Here is a 14,637-nt window from a genome sequence, read left to right as displayed (position 1 = left end):
AAACTAAAACCTTTAAAGCAGCCAGGGGGGGAAATATTAAGTTCAAAAGCATGACAGTGAGATAAACAGCTTACTTTACATCAGCAACAAAGGAAGCCAGATGAAAGCAAAGTGACATTCTCAGCATGCTGAAAGAAAACTGCCCACCCAACAAAAACACTTCAAGACTGAGGTTGAAATAAAAACTTTTTCAGACAAAACCCGTTAGTTTGCCAGCAGCCGACTCACACTAAAGAAAATATTAAATTATAGTACTTCAGGCAAGAGGAAAGTAATGGCAAGTCCAGATGCGAGAAGGAGTAAGGAATAAAGTAAATACATGTGAAAACATAAACCTAGGTTGCGTAAGACAGTGTTTCCTGAAGTTAAGAAAAATGGTAGAATTAAAATATACACAAGAAAAAAAACACATCCTGAAGAAGTAAATGGAGGTAAAGTTTCCTGGTACGTGATTGTGACGGAGGACAGTGAAAAGCATGGATGGAATCTGCATTTTCATAAGCGTGCATTATCGTCTCTAAGGGCTCCTCTGGTGGCTCAGCTGGTAAAGAATCTGCCTGCAACGTGGGAGACCTGGGTTCAACTCCTGGGTTGGGAAGATCCCCTGGAGGAGGAAATGGCAACCACTCCAGTGTTCTTGCCTGGAGAATCCCATGGGCAGAGGAGCCTGGTGGTCCACAGTCCATGGGGTTGCGACCGAGCGACTAAGCAGAGCACATTATATTTGCTAAGAGAATCACTAAAATAATAAAATAATTGCAATTTCCAAATGTTCCGAGGGAAAGCAATGATTTTTTTAAGGCCACACACACACACTGCTGCTGCTGCTGCTAAGTCGCTTCAGTCGTGTCCGACTCTGTGCGACCCCATAGACAGCAGCCCATCAGGCTCCCCCGTCCCTGGATTCTCCAGGCAAGAACACTGGAGTGGGTTGCCATTTCCTTCTCCAATGCATGAAAGTGAAAAGTGAAAGTGAAGTCACTCAGTCGTATCCGACCCTCAGCGACTCCATGGACTGCAGCCCACCAGGCTCCTCCGTCCGTGGGATTTTCCAGGCAAGAGTACTGGAGTGGGGTGCCATTGCCTTCTCCGACACACACACACAAAACAACCTTAAAGACGGCCAGAGAAGATAAAAAGGAACCTAAGGGGAAGAAACAGCAAACAATACAGTAGATTTAAACCTAGGTTTCAGTGTCAGATCGGTTCTTACATTAAATATAGACGGGCTAAATATTCCAGCTAAAGGTCAGTTTGTCACGCTGGATTTCTTAAAATTCCAACTCTATGTTGTTTATAAGAGATGCATCAAAACCATTAAGATGCAGGCAATTTAAAAATAACAGCATGGGGAAAGTAACCATAGAAATACCAAAAGAAAGCTGGAATTAAGTTAATATTAGACAACATATGCTTTAAGGCAAAATCATTGCTGGAGATAAAGGACATCATAATAAAAATAATAAAAGATGTACTTCATTAGGAAGATAAATTTTTTTTTAATTTGTGTGACCCTAATAGCATGGTCTCAAAATACATAAAGCCGAAATCGACACAACTACAAGGGTAGCTAAGTCCAGAGTAAAAATGAGCACCTTAAATTCATCTCTCTCAGCAGCTGATAGAACAAGTAACCCCGAAGAAGTAAAGGGAGTATTTGAACAGGGCAGTGAATCTTACCTAATGGCCCTGTATTTGTGGAACACAGTATTCAGCAACTCCAGAAGACATTTCCCTTTGTTATAAAGCAAGCCTGAAGGAAGTAGTCCCTTGGCCAAATGCTGCTTAGTTAGGAATCAGTTTTAAAACAATAAGGAGAAAAATCTCCATTCTTTGGGAACCAGTTCTAAATAATCCATTGACCAAGGAAGGAATTCTAGGAAAATTATAGATTTTGAACTGAAAAGTAATGAAAATACTGCATTTCAAAACATGTGCAATGCAGCTAAACCAGCACTTTGAAGGAAATTTGTGTGGCCTTAGGTTTATAAATACTAGATATTACAATATATGTTTATGTGATGTATGTTGCATATATGTAACATATAATGCATGCTGCATGCCAAATCACCTCAGTCATGTCCAACTTTTTGTGACCCTGTGGACTGTAGCCTGCCAGGCTCCTCTGTCCATGGGACTTCCCAGGCAGGAATACTGGAGTGGGTTGCCTCTTCCTTCTCCAGAGATCTTTTCGACCCAGGGATTGAACCCACGTCTCCTGCATTAGCAGGCAGATTCTTTACCACTGAGCCACCTGGGAAGTCCACTGTATATAAAATATAAAAGAAAGACTGAAAAGAATGAGCTTAGCATCCATCTCAAAAAGTTAGAAAAAGAATAAAATAAATCTACGAGCATAGAAAGGAAATAACAAAGAACAGATATGAGGGAAATAGAAAGCTTTCAATAAAGGGAATCAACAAAACAAGTTGGCTATTTAAAATTGAAGATCTTCTGGAAATTTTGAGCAAGATAAAGGCACTAAGGCTCTTATTGGAAATGGGGGAGAAACATTATTACGGCTTAAAAGTATTAAAAAGATGAGCGCAGGGCATGTGCCACTTCACAAAGACACTCAGTCCACTTTCTGTCCACCAAGTTGTGTGCCCGGCTCAGACTTCATCCACACTGGGGAGAGGTATGTTTTTCTGATCCTCCTGAATTAAACCATACGGGCAAGAGGAGCACTGGATAAAGAGAGATTATGAGCAACTTTATGCAAGCGAACTTGAAAATTTTAGATACCTTGGATAAATTCCTGGAAGGGAAAAATACAACCTCAAAAAGAAATTAAAATCTAAATAGTCCTATAACTACTATAGAAATTAAGCTAGTCAGAACTCCAAATCCAAATGACTTTATTGGGAAAGTTCTACCAAGCATTCAAGGAAAAAAAAAAAGAATTTAACAAACTCTCCCAAAGAATAAATAAATATGAAACACTCATTTTACGAGACTAGCATGTCCCTGAAGCAATATGAGACAAGAAAATTATAATCTCTTAGTGGGATTAGATGTGACCATAGATGTGGAAATCCTAAATAAAATTCCAGGGGTTCAGGGCAGGCGGTGGAGTTGGCATTGTATAGAAAGGGCATACCATTGTGACTAAATTCAGGGTAAATCCTGGGAAGGCAAAGTTGGCTTCATACTGGAAAATCCATCCACTGTCTTAAAAAAAAGTAAGGGAGGAAAGCATATGTGATCATTTCAATAGGTAGGTGCAGGTAAAGTATTTGATAAAATTAAACATCCATTCATGATTTAAATGAATAAACAACCCTTTAGCAAACTACAGGGCTTTCCTGGTGGCTCAGTGGTAAAGAACCCACCTAGAAACACAGGAGATGCGGGTTCGATCCCTGAGTCGGAAAGATCCCCTGGAGGAGGAAATGGCAACCCACTCCAGTATTCTTGCCTAGGAAATCTAATGGACAGAGAAGCCTGGTGGGCTACAGCCCATGGGGTCACAAAGAGTCTGACACGAGTGAGCACAGGCATGAAGCAAACTACAACTAAGCCACAGTGTCAAAAAATGAAGCACCCAGGGTTAAATTTAAAGAACTCTCCAAGGTCTGCATGGGGACTTCATGCAGGTCATTGGAACCTCCTGGAGAAGGGACTGGCAACCCACTCCAATATTCTTGCAAGGACAATTCCATGGACAGAGGAGCCTGGTGTGCCACAGTCCTTGGAGTCGCCAAGAGTCTGACACGACTGAGTGACTAACACACACACACATGGTTAGATACACCCTGAGTATAGAGTCGCAATATCAAAGGGGCCAACACTCCTTGTGGGTTCTCAAAGAGTCGGGCTCAACTTACCGACAAAACAGCAACAGCAACACTTCTTGTGGAAGGCAGAAGAGTGCTTCCCCCCACCCCAACTCAAGATGCCCACGTTCTAATCCATCAAATCTATGAATATGTTAAGTTATACGGCAGAGGGGAGTTAAGTTTGCCAATGGGCTTGATTGCTAATCAGCTGACCTCAGTAGGGAGATTGCCTTGAATAACCTAGGTGAGCCCAACATAATTACAGTAGTCCTTAAATGTGGAATAAAGTGGCAGAAGAGGAGGAGCCGGAAAGTGGCAGTGTGAGCACTCTGCCTAGTGTTGCTGGGCTCTGAAGATGGACGAAGGGGTCAGGGGCAAGGACGCAGGCAGCCTTGAGAGGCTAGAAACACTGAGGAGACATATTCTCCTCTAGAGACCCCAGAAAGGATACTTTCCTGCTGATAACCTGCTTGTTAGCCTGGTAAGACCCATTTTAGACTTCTGACCTCCAGAACTGTTATGTTCATCCATCTGTGTTGTTTTAACCTGGTAATTTGTTACCACAGCAATAAGAACTAATACACTCCTCAAGTTGAATTATAGATTAAATGCATTTCCCAATAAAATCTCCATCAGGTTTCTGTGAAACTTGACAAACGAATTCGGAAATGGACATAGAAGGACTTCTCCGGTGGTCCAGTGGTTAAGTATCCACCTGCCAGTGCAGGGGACATGGGTTCAATCCCTGGTCCGGGAAGATTCCACATGCCTTGGAGCAACTAAGCCCATAGGCCACAGCTACTGAAGCCCACACACTGTAAAGCCCGTGCTCAACGAGAGAAGTCACTGCTATGAGAAGCTCCCACTTGCTGCAACTAGTGAGGAGCCCCCATTTGCGGCAACTGGAGAAAACCCAGTGCATCCAAAAATTAACTAATTAAATGTACATAGAAGATCAAAGGGCCAAGAAGAGGAATCTTGAAAAAGAATAAGATGGGATGGCTTTCTTAGCTGGGCACTAAGACCTACTCGGGCTTCCCTGGTGGTTCAGAGGTTAAAGTATCTGCCTGGAATGAGGGAGACCTGGGTTCAATCCCTGGGTCAGGAAGATCCCCTAAAGAAGGAAATGGCAATGCACTCCAGTACTCTTGCCTGGAGAATCCCATGGTGGGAGGAGCCTGGTAGGTTACAGTCCACGGGGTCGCAAAGAGTCGGACACAACTGAGCGACTTCACTCACTCACTCAAGACTGACTCAGTGAGCAGTGATTCAGACACAAAACAACATAGACAGTGTGATTCTTTTGGGATGAAGTTTAAAAACAGGCTTAACCTAAACTATATTCTTCAGGGATGTTTCTAGGGTCAAGGAAAACCTCTAAAGAGTGAGATGAAGATCAAGTCAGAGCACAGCTACCTGGGGGAGTGGGGAGGAGAGGAGAAGGACCAGAGGGTGTGGGTTGGGATGCTGGCCGTATTCTATTTCTTTTCTTTAATTTATTTTAATTGGAGGATAATTGCTTTACAATGTTGTGTTGGTTTCTGCCATCCATCAACATGAATCAGCCATAGGTATACATATGTCCCCTCCCTCTTGGATCTCCCTGCCACCTTCCACACCTCCAGGTTGTCACAGAGCCCCAGGTTGAGCTCCCTGTATTATACAGCAACTTCCCATCAGCTCTCTGTTTTACACATGGTAATATATATATGTCAATGCTACTCTCTCAGTTTGTCCCACCCTCTCCTGCCCCCACTGTGTAATAATCTCTTCTTCATCTGAGTCTCTATTCCTACCCTACAAATAGGTTCATCAGTACTATTTTTTCTAGATTCCATATATATGCATTAATATACAATATTTATTTTTTCTCTTTCTGATTTACTTCACTCTGTAATAACAGGCTCTGGGTTCATCCACCTCACTCAAACTGACTCAAATTCATTCCTTTTTATGGCTGAGTAATATTCCATCGTGTGTATGCACCATGACTTCTTTATCCGTTCATCCGTAGACAGACATCTAGGTTGCTTCACGTCCTGGCTCCAGTAAGTAGTGCTGCAATGAACACTGGGCATGTGTCTTTTTCAGTGGTGGTTTTCTTGGAGTTTGCTCAGTTGTGGGATTGTTGGATCATGTGGTCGTTTTACTTTTAGTTTTTAAAGAAATCTCCATACTATTCTCTATAGTGGCTGTATCAACTTACATTCCTACCAACAGTGCAAGAGGGTTCCCTTTTCCCCACATCCTCTCCAGCATGTATTATTTATAGATTTTTGATGGTGGCTGTTCTGACTGGTGTGAGGTGATACCTGATTGTAGTTTTGATTTGCGTTTACTATGCCAAAGCCTTTGACTGTGTGGATCACAATAAACTGTGGAAAATTCTGAAAGAGATGGGAATACCAGACCACCTGACCTGCTTCTTGAGAAATCTGTATGCAGGTCAGGAAGCAACAGTTAGAACTGGACATGGAACAACAGACTGGTTCCAAATAGGAAAAGGAGTACGTCAAGGCTGTATATTGTCACCCTGCTTATTTAACTTATATGTAGAGTACATCATAAGAAATGCTGGACTGGAAGAAGCACAAGCTGGAATCAAGATTGCCAGGAGAAATATCAATAACCTCAGATATGCAGAAGACACCACCCTTATGGCAGAAAGTGAAGAGGAACTAAAAAGCCTCTTGATGAAAGTGAAAGAGGAGAGTGAAAAAGTTGGCTTAAAGCTTAACATTCAGAAAACTAAGATCATGGCATCTGGTCCCATCACTTCATGGGAAATAGATGGGGAAACAGTGGAAACAGTGTCAGACTTTATTTTTTGGGGCTCCAAAATCACTGCAGATGGTGATTGCAGCCATGAAATTAAAAGACACTTACTCCTTGGAAGGAAAGTTATGACCAACCTAGATAGCATATTCAAAAGCAGAGACATTACTTTGCCAACAAAGGTCCGTCTAATCAAGGCTATGGTTTTTCCAGTGGTCATGTATGGATGTGAGAGTTGGACTGTGAAGAAGGCTGAGCACCGAAGAATTGATGCTTTTGAACTGTGGTGTTGGAGAAGACTCTTGAGAGTCCCTTGGACTGCAAGGAGATCCAACCAGTCCATTCTGAAGGAGACCAGTCCTGGGATTTCTTTGGAAGGAAAGATGCTAAAGCTGAAACTCCAGTACTTTGGCCACCTCATGCGAAGAGTTGACTCATTGGAAAAGACTCTGATGCTGGGAGGGATTGGGGGCAGGAGGAGAAGGGGACGACAGAGGATGAGATGGCTGGATGGCATCACTGACTCGATGGACATGAGTCTGAGTGAACTCCGGGAGATGGTGATGGACAGGGAGGCCTGGCGTGCTGTGATCCATAGGGTCGTAAAGAGTCGGACACGACTGAGTGACTGAACTGAACTGAACTGAATTGAATAATAAGTGATGCTGAGCATTTTTTTCATGTGCTTATTAGCCATCTGTATGTCTTCTTTGGAGAAAAATCTGTTTAGATCTTCTACCCACTTTGATTGGGTTGTTTGTTTTTCTGATATTGAACTGCATGAGCTGCTTATATATTTTGGAAATTAATCCTTTGTCAGTTGTTTCATTTGCAATTATTTTCTCCCTTTCTGGGGGCTGTCTTTTCATCTTGTTTATGGTTTCCTTTGCTGTGCAAAAACTTTTAAGTTTGCTGTTAAGTCTCGTCAGTTGTGTCCGACTCTGTGTGACCCCATAGACGGCAGCCCACCAGGCTCCTCCGTCCATGGGATTTTCCAGGCAAAAGTACTGGAGTAGGTTGCCATTTCCTTCTCTTTTGCTGTGCAAAAACTTTTAAGTTTAATTAGGTCCAATAAAAAAGTGGTTAGATGCCATGAAGTAGGAGGCAATGCCTTAACGATATGGATGTTGTCAGGCCCAAGGGTCTCTTCCATCCTTGTTAAAGGGAGTGCTAACCTTCTCTCCTTTCATACAACACCATATTCTATGTCTCAAGTGGGTGGTCATGACACAGATGTTTGCCTCATAATTCTGTTAAATTGTACATTTTTTTAAAGGAACATTACAAGTATAATATTATAATCCCCCCAATTTAATGCATTAAAATCAGATGACTCTAATTCAGGCAGTCAAAATGGTGGAAAGCTCCCGAATTCATTCTTTGAAGGATCCAGCACTTGAATACTAAAACAAGTTAAAGATAGGAAAAAAAAAGGCAACTGTAGATGAGCCTTAGTTTAGGGCTTCCAAACAGAATATTCAATTCAGTTCAGTTCAGTCACTCAGTCATGTCCGACTCTTTACGACCCCATGAATCACAGCACTCCAGGCCTCCCTGTCCATCACCAACTCCTGGAGTTCACCCAAACTCATGTGCATTGAGTCGGTGATGCCATCCAGCCATCTCATCCTCTGTCATTCCCTTCTCCTCCAGCCCCCAATCCCTCCCAGCATCAGAGTCTTTTCCAACGAGTAAACTGTTCGCATGAGGTGGCCAAAGTACTGGAGTTTCAGCCTCAGCATCAGTCCTTCCAGTGAACACCCAGGACTGGTCTCCTTTAGGATGGACTGGTTGGATCTCCTTTCAGTCCAAGGGACTCACAAGAGTCTTCTCCAACACCACAGTTCAAAAACATCAATTCTTTGGCACTCAGCTTTCTTCACAGTCCAACTCTCATATCCATATATGACCACTGGAAAAACCATAGCCTTGACTAGACGGACCTTTGTTGGCAAAGTAATATCTTTGCTTTTTAATATGCTATCTAGGTTGGTCATAAGTTTCTTTCCAAGGAGTAAGTGTCTTTTAATTTCACGGCTGCAGTCACCATCTGCAGTGATTTTGGAGCCCCCCAAAATAAAGTCTGACACTGTTTCCACTGTTTCCCCATCTATTTCCCATGAACACAGAGTTCCAAAGAATAGCAAGGAGAGATAAGAAAGCCTTCCTCAGCGATCAATGCAAAGAAATAGAGGAAAACAATAGAATGGGAAAGACTAGAGATCTCTTCAAGAAAATTTAGAGATACCAAGGGAACATTTCATGCAAAGATGGGCACAATAAAGGACAGAAATGGTATGGTGCTGGGGACCAGCTTCAGCAGAGTCCAGGGATACCCTCAAGATGAACGGCGTTGGTGAATGAATGACATGGGGAGGCCAAGCTTCGGTGAGCAAGGCCCATAACTTTATTTTCAAAAGGAGCTTTTATACCCTGACTTGTACATAAAGGGAAATGAAAGATGTAAGGTCATGTAGAGTCAGCCCAAACACTCCAGCAGTTTTGTCCTTATCAAAACCAGAATTTTTTCCATTATGGAAATTATGCCTTTCCATAAATAAGGGTTTTATGTTATTTATTATATTTTGGCCTGGAGGCCTGTTGACATTTTATGACCCTTTTTTGATAAAGGTTGATCAACCAGAAAACTTGTTGTCCCTTGAAGTGTTTTTTCTTTATATTTTTAATCTGTATCAGCCTCAGAAAGTACTAAACAGAGTTACATTCTCACGGAGCAAAGGTGCAGTGGGTCACAACAAAGAAAGAACTTATTAGCTCAAAGGCTTGATGTGGTTAATTCCAAGGCCACTACTTGTTTTTCTTACGTTCCAACTACATTAACTAACGCACTCCCAGGTGCACAATGGATAAGGGATATGGGAACTTGGCAGCAAGCATTGGCCCAATAATGAAGCCCTTTACCAGTGCTATTTTAATAATTTTTCACCCCTTAAAGGGCTCTATGCCCATTAGGACTTTTAGAATGCTTAGGCTTCCCGTGCCTTTCATGGTTGGGGAGTTGTGAACAATCATGTGTGTAAGAGTAAGGAAAAACCTGTCAAGCAAGCTAGAATGCCAACAGCGGGGTTAAAATAGAAATATTCCTTTTATGCCCTGGAGACTTATCAACTTAGAGCCCTAAGTTGATTTTCTCCAGAGAAAGGTGGTCGGGTATAGCCCCCTGCTAATATCAGAAGAGTGGTTGAAAGGCATAATATAGTAGACAGTAGACAGACAGATTTTGGTTTCAGGGCAGATGTTCTAGCAGGTCCAGGGAATCCCTCGAGTCCTGATCCGCTTTTGCCTGTCAGGTCTTCTCCGCATGACCTTTGTCATGGGTGGGATCTCCTGTGGTAGCTCCGGAAGTATGGACCTAACAGAAGCAGAAGATATTAAGAAGAGGTGGCAAGAATACACAGAAGAACTGACAAAAAAGATCTTCACAACCCAGATAATCACGATGGTGTGATCACTCACCTAGAGCCAGATATCGTGGAATGTGAAGTCAAGTGGGCCTTAGGAAGCATCACTACAAACAAAGCTAGTGGAGGTGATGGAATACCAGTTGAGCTATTTCAAATCCTGAAAGATGATGCTGTGAAAGTGCTGCACTCAGTATGCCAGCAAATTTGGAAAACTCAGCAGTGGCCACAGGACTGGAAATGGTCCGTTTTCATTCCAATCCCAAAGAAAGGCAATGCCAAAGAATGCTCAAACTACCACACAATTGCATTCATCTTCCATGCTAGTAAAGTAATGCTTAAAATTTTCCAGGCTAGTCTTCAGCAATACGTGAACCATGAACTTCCAGACATTCAAGCTGGTTTTATAAAAGGCAGAGGAACCAGAGATCAAATTACCAACATCTGCTGGATCATTGAAAAAGCAAGAGAGTTCCAGAAAAACATCTATTTCTGCTTTATTGACTATGCCAAAGCCTTTGACTGTGTGGATCACAATCAACTGTGGAAAATTCTGAAAGAGATGGGAATACAAGACCACCTGACCTGCCTCTTGAGAAACCACTATGCAGGTCAGGAAGCAACAGTTAGAACTGGACATGGAACAACAGACTGGTTCCAAATAGGAAAAGGAGTACATCAAGGCTGTATATTGTCACCCTGCTTATTTAACTTCTATGCAGAGTACATCATGGGAAACGCTGGGCTGGAAGAAGCACAAGCTGAAATCAAGATTGCTGGGAAAAATATCAATAACCTCAGATATGCAGATGACACAACTCTTATGGCAGAAAGTGAAGAGGAACTAAAAAGCCTCTTGTTGAAAGTGAAAGAGGAAAAAAAAAAAAGAAAGTGAAAGAGGAGAGTGAAAAAGTTGGCTTAATGTTCAACATTCAGAAAACAGAATATTAGCAATCAGAATTGAGTGGTGGTCAATATTACAACATGACCAAGCAGGATTTACTCTTAGGAAAATATCTTTCCACAGAGTCTAATTGAGCCACATAACTCATCCCACCACCAAACTGAACCACATCAGTAAATTTGGGAAAGGAATGCTTAAATATAGCAGACATTTCTAACAGGAACAGGTGTAGAAATAGTCAGAAGCTACTTCCCCTTCACAAAGGAGTCCCATTCACCATCAAGCATCAGAAAGTGCTTCCCAGGTGGCGCTAGTGGTAAAGAATCCACCTGCCAGCACAGGCATAAGAGATGAGTCTCCACACAGAAGAGATATGAGTTCCATCCCTGGGTCAGGAAGCTCCCCTGGAGGAGGGCACGGCAACCCACTCCAGTAATTCTTGCCTGAAGAATCCCCAAGAACAGAGGAGCCTGGCAAGCTGCAGTCCATGGGGTCACAAAGAGTCAGACACAACTGAGCATCTAAACACACACAGCAGAAAGTGCTCGTCTTGGAGGTCCTTGGAGGTTCTTTGCTTCTTGAATCACAGAAGGAAAGGTGTAGTAATGGCCTTCTCTGGCAGAAGCTCACAGCAGGGAAGAAGGGCCAGGAATCAATACCCCCCAGCCCGTTGAGATTTCATAGCCCTGGCTCAGAAATGCTGAATTTTAATTGCGTGCTCAGTCACTGAGTGCAGTGGTGTCTGACTCTTTGCGACCACATGCACTATAGCCCTCGAGGCTCCTCTGTCCATGGGATTTTTCAGGCAAGAATACTGGAGCAGATTGCCATTTCCTCCTCCAGGTATCATCCTGAGCCAGGGATATAACCCACGTCTCCTGCTTGGCAAGCTGATTCTTTACCACTGAGCCATCTGGGAAGCCAAATTTTCATTAATTTTAATTAACTTAAAGTAACGATGCCATTGTTTTCCCCTGGCCCAGGTCCAAATTCCATCGCAGGCCCCCCTATACCCCTCACACAAGCGCAAAAGGTCTAAGAACACTCACCACGGCTCTGTAAGAGCTAACAGTGGAAAACAACCAAATGGGAACAGGTGGGATGATGGCAGAGCAGTTGTCAATTCATCCATGCGAATATTCCGCTCACTCAGTGAACGGCCCAGGGCTGGGAATGCTAACACATCTCTCAGCTCCACCCAGTAGTCTTACCAAAGTTGACCGTTTGCCCAGCCTGGGATTCTGCCATTCCACCCCTGGGAACTCACCCCAGACAACTGAGCACACATATCATGAAAAGACAGGGGCTCCAAAGTTCACAGCAGCCTGACACACGAGAGCTTCAGACTAGAAACACAAGGAGTGGATGAGCCACGCGACGGAAGAGTTACAGCAGTGAGAAAGCCACGAGAGCCCGCCCATAACATCACAGAGTCACCCCACACGCGAAAGCAGCAGCTGCTGGGGCCAGGAGGCTGCTGCCCAGACGGGGCCTTCTGGAATGATGGGAGATCGATTTCTACATAGTCCGCTGGGTGCCGCTTGTGGGCATGCAGCTCACGTGCACTGAAGACTCGCACTTTAAACACTTCGTGCACACGTGCTGTCCCTCAGCTTTTCAACGCTTAAAAACCAACGGAAAATACTAACAACTAGAAATCTGGCAACGTTGTTGATGAGATGAGCAAACCGCAGGAGGATGTGTCTGCCCCCCCCACCCCGCCCCATTCATACAAAGTTTAAAATCGCCTAGAACAGCACTACAACATTAATAGCCACATGGTTCACTGGTTCACGTGCTCAGTCACGTTCGGCTCTCTGCGACTCCGTGGACTGTAGCCTGCCAGGCTCTTCTGTTCATGGGATTCTCCAGGCCAGAATACTGGAGTGGGTTGCCATTTCCTCCTCCAGGGGATCTTCCCAACCCGAGGAACGAACCCAGGTCTCCTGCATTAGTAGGCAGATTCTTCAGCACTAGTACCACCTGGGAAGCCCTTATGGTCACATCAGTTCAGTTCAGTCGCTCAGTCGTGTCCGACTCTTTGCAACCCCATGAATCGCAGCACGCCAGGCCTCCCTGTCCATCACCAACTCCCGGAGTTCACTCAGACTCACGTCCATAGTATATAATAAAATGCAAAATCACATAAGGGAAAGACTGGGGCTTCCTTGGCTCAGATGGTAAAGAATCTGCCTCCAATTCGGGAGACCCGGGTTGGATCTCTGGGTCAGGAAGAGCCCCTGGAGAAGGGAATGGAATGGGAATGGCAACCTACTTCAGTATTCTTGCCTGGGAAATCCCATGGACAGAGGAGCATGGCAGACTACAGTCCACGGGGTCGCAAGGAGTCATACACAACTGAGCGACTAACACACACACACACACACACACACACACACAAGAAAAGACTAACTCCAAATTCTAGATAACAGCACCTTCTGGGGCAGGGAGAGGAATGTCCAGGGCTGAGCTGGGGACCATGAACCTTGATTGCAATTGTCAAGTTTTATTTCTTCTGGTCAGTGATGCATACATGTTAAACTATCACCAGTGTTTTTGTGACAAGCCTAGGATCACTCTTTTTTTTTAAAAAAAAAAGTACTTATGGTTGTGCTGGGTCTTCGTCACAGCTCACAGGTTTTCTCTAGTTGTGAGAAAGGCAGAGAGCAGGCTTGGTAGTTGTGGCTCAGGGGCTACATTCCTCCTTGACATGTGGAATCTTCCCAGACCAGGGATTGAACCCACACCCTCTGCACTGGCAGGCGGATTCTTATCCACTGCACCACCAGGGACATCCCCTAAGATCACTCTCAATACAGACTGTAATTGAGATCATGTCCCACCCTTGCTCAAAATCCTGCCTTGGCTTCCCAGTGCCCCCCAGAGTAAGACCGTCCCTCTTGGCCTGAGTGTCTGGCCCCGTTCCGTCTAGATTTCCACTCTTGCGCTCCTCTCCCGCTTTGTGTTCTTCCCATCCCCGCATCTCTGCCCCAGGCTGTCTCCACCTCGGAGCCCGTGCACTCGCTGTTCCCTCTGCCTTGTGTACCCGTCTTTCGGCCGCCTCTTTCCTGACACTGCTTAACTCAAATCTCAAGTTCCCCCAGCCACGCCAGCTTGTTCCTACAGACAAAAGTTCTTTGTCCCACATTTCCTGTGTCCCCAGTCTGCCTAGAAGCTCCCGAAGGGAAGGATCCCCTGTGTGGTTTATCGTTGCTGTGTCCCCAGGGTCCAGGGCAGTGCTGAGCTGAGTTTCAAGCCTGTGGACACTCCCACAGGCTCTGCCAGTCGTGACCACCAGGAGGCACCCACAGGTCATAAGTAAATGCTTGGCTACCTTCGAATAGGGCAGGTCCAAGGCCACAGAGATAGGTGAGCGGTACAGACCTGCGGATGGGAAGGATCAGGCCCTCTCTGAGCACAGAGCTGCCCCCAAACACCTGTTATCCTGTATGGGGATTCTCATTCAGCCTGAGCAGGACAGATGTAGAAACCGAGGCTTGGATTCGTCCTAGAAAGGTCTCAGGTTCTGACTGCTCCCAGATTGCCTGGTTGTGCCCTCTCAGCCCCTGATGGGTGGAGGGTGGGCAGAGTTGCTGGGGACTCTGATCTCAGGTAGTGCCTGTGGTACCCACCGAGCGGCCTGTCCTGGCTAGAAGGATCAAGTCAGGGCCACCAAGGGCTCAGGCTGACTCTGCCAAACTCAGGGGAACTTAGCTCATGTAGGTGGCCCAGTACCTGCCTGAACCTCACAGCCCCG

The 14,637-nt window shown here is 44.7% G+C and overlaps 1 non-coding gene across 1 annotated transcript; it reads right to left on the bottom strand.

Annotated features, from left to right (window-relative positions):
- Positions 1 to 7,625: 7,625 nt before the first annotated feature.
- LOC147368184 (U6atac minor spliceosomal RNA) lies at positions 7,626 to 7,751 on the bottom strand. The gene has a single exon (XR_015168703.1). It is a non-coding gene; the product is annotated as a U6atac minor spliceosomal RNA (small nuclear RNA).
- Positions 7,752 to 14,637: the final 6,886 nt, after the last annotated feature.

This window comes from Bos grunniens, chromosome 7 (assembly GCF_055505025.1).
Source record: "Bos grunniens cultivar Pamir isolate PY7600 chromosome 7, Bosgru_T2T1.0, whole genome shotgun sequence".
NCBI lineage: Eukaryota > Metazoa > Chordata > Mammalia > Artiodactyla > Bovidae > Bos > Bos grunniens.
The sequence above is the reverse complement of the archived record's forward strand: the minus strand, read 5'-3'. Positions and strand labels throughout refer to the sequence as shown.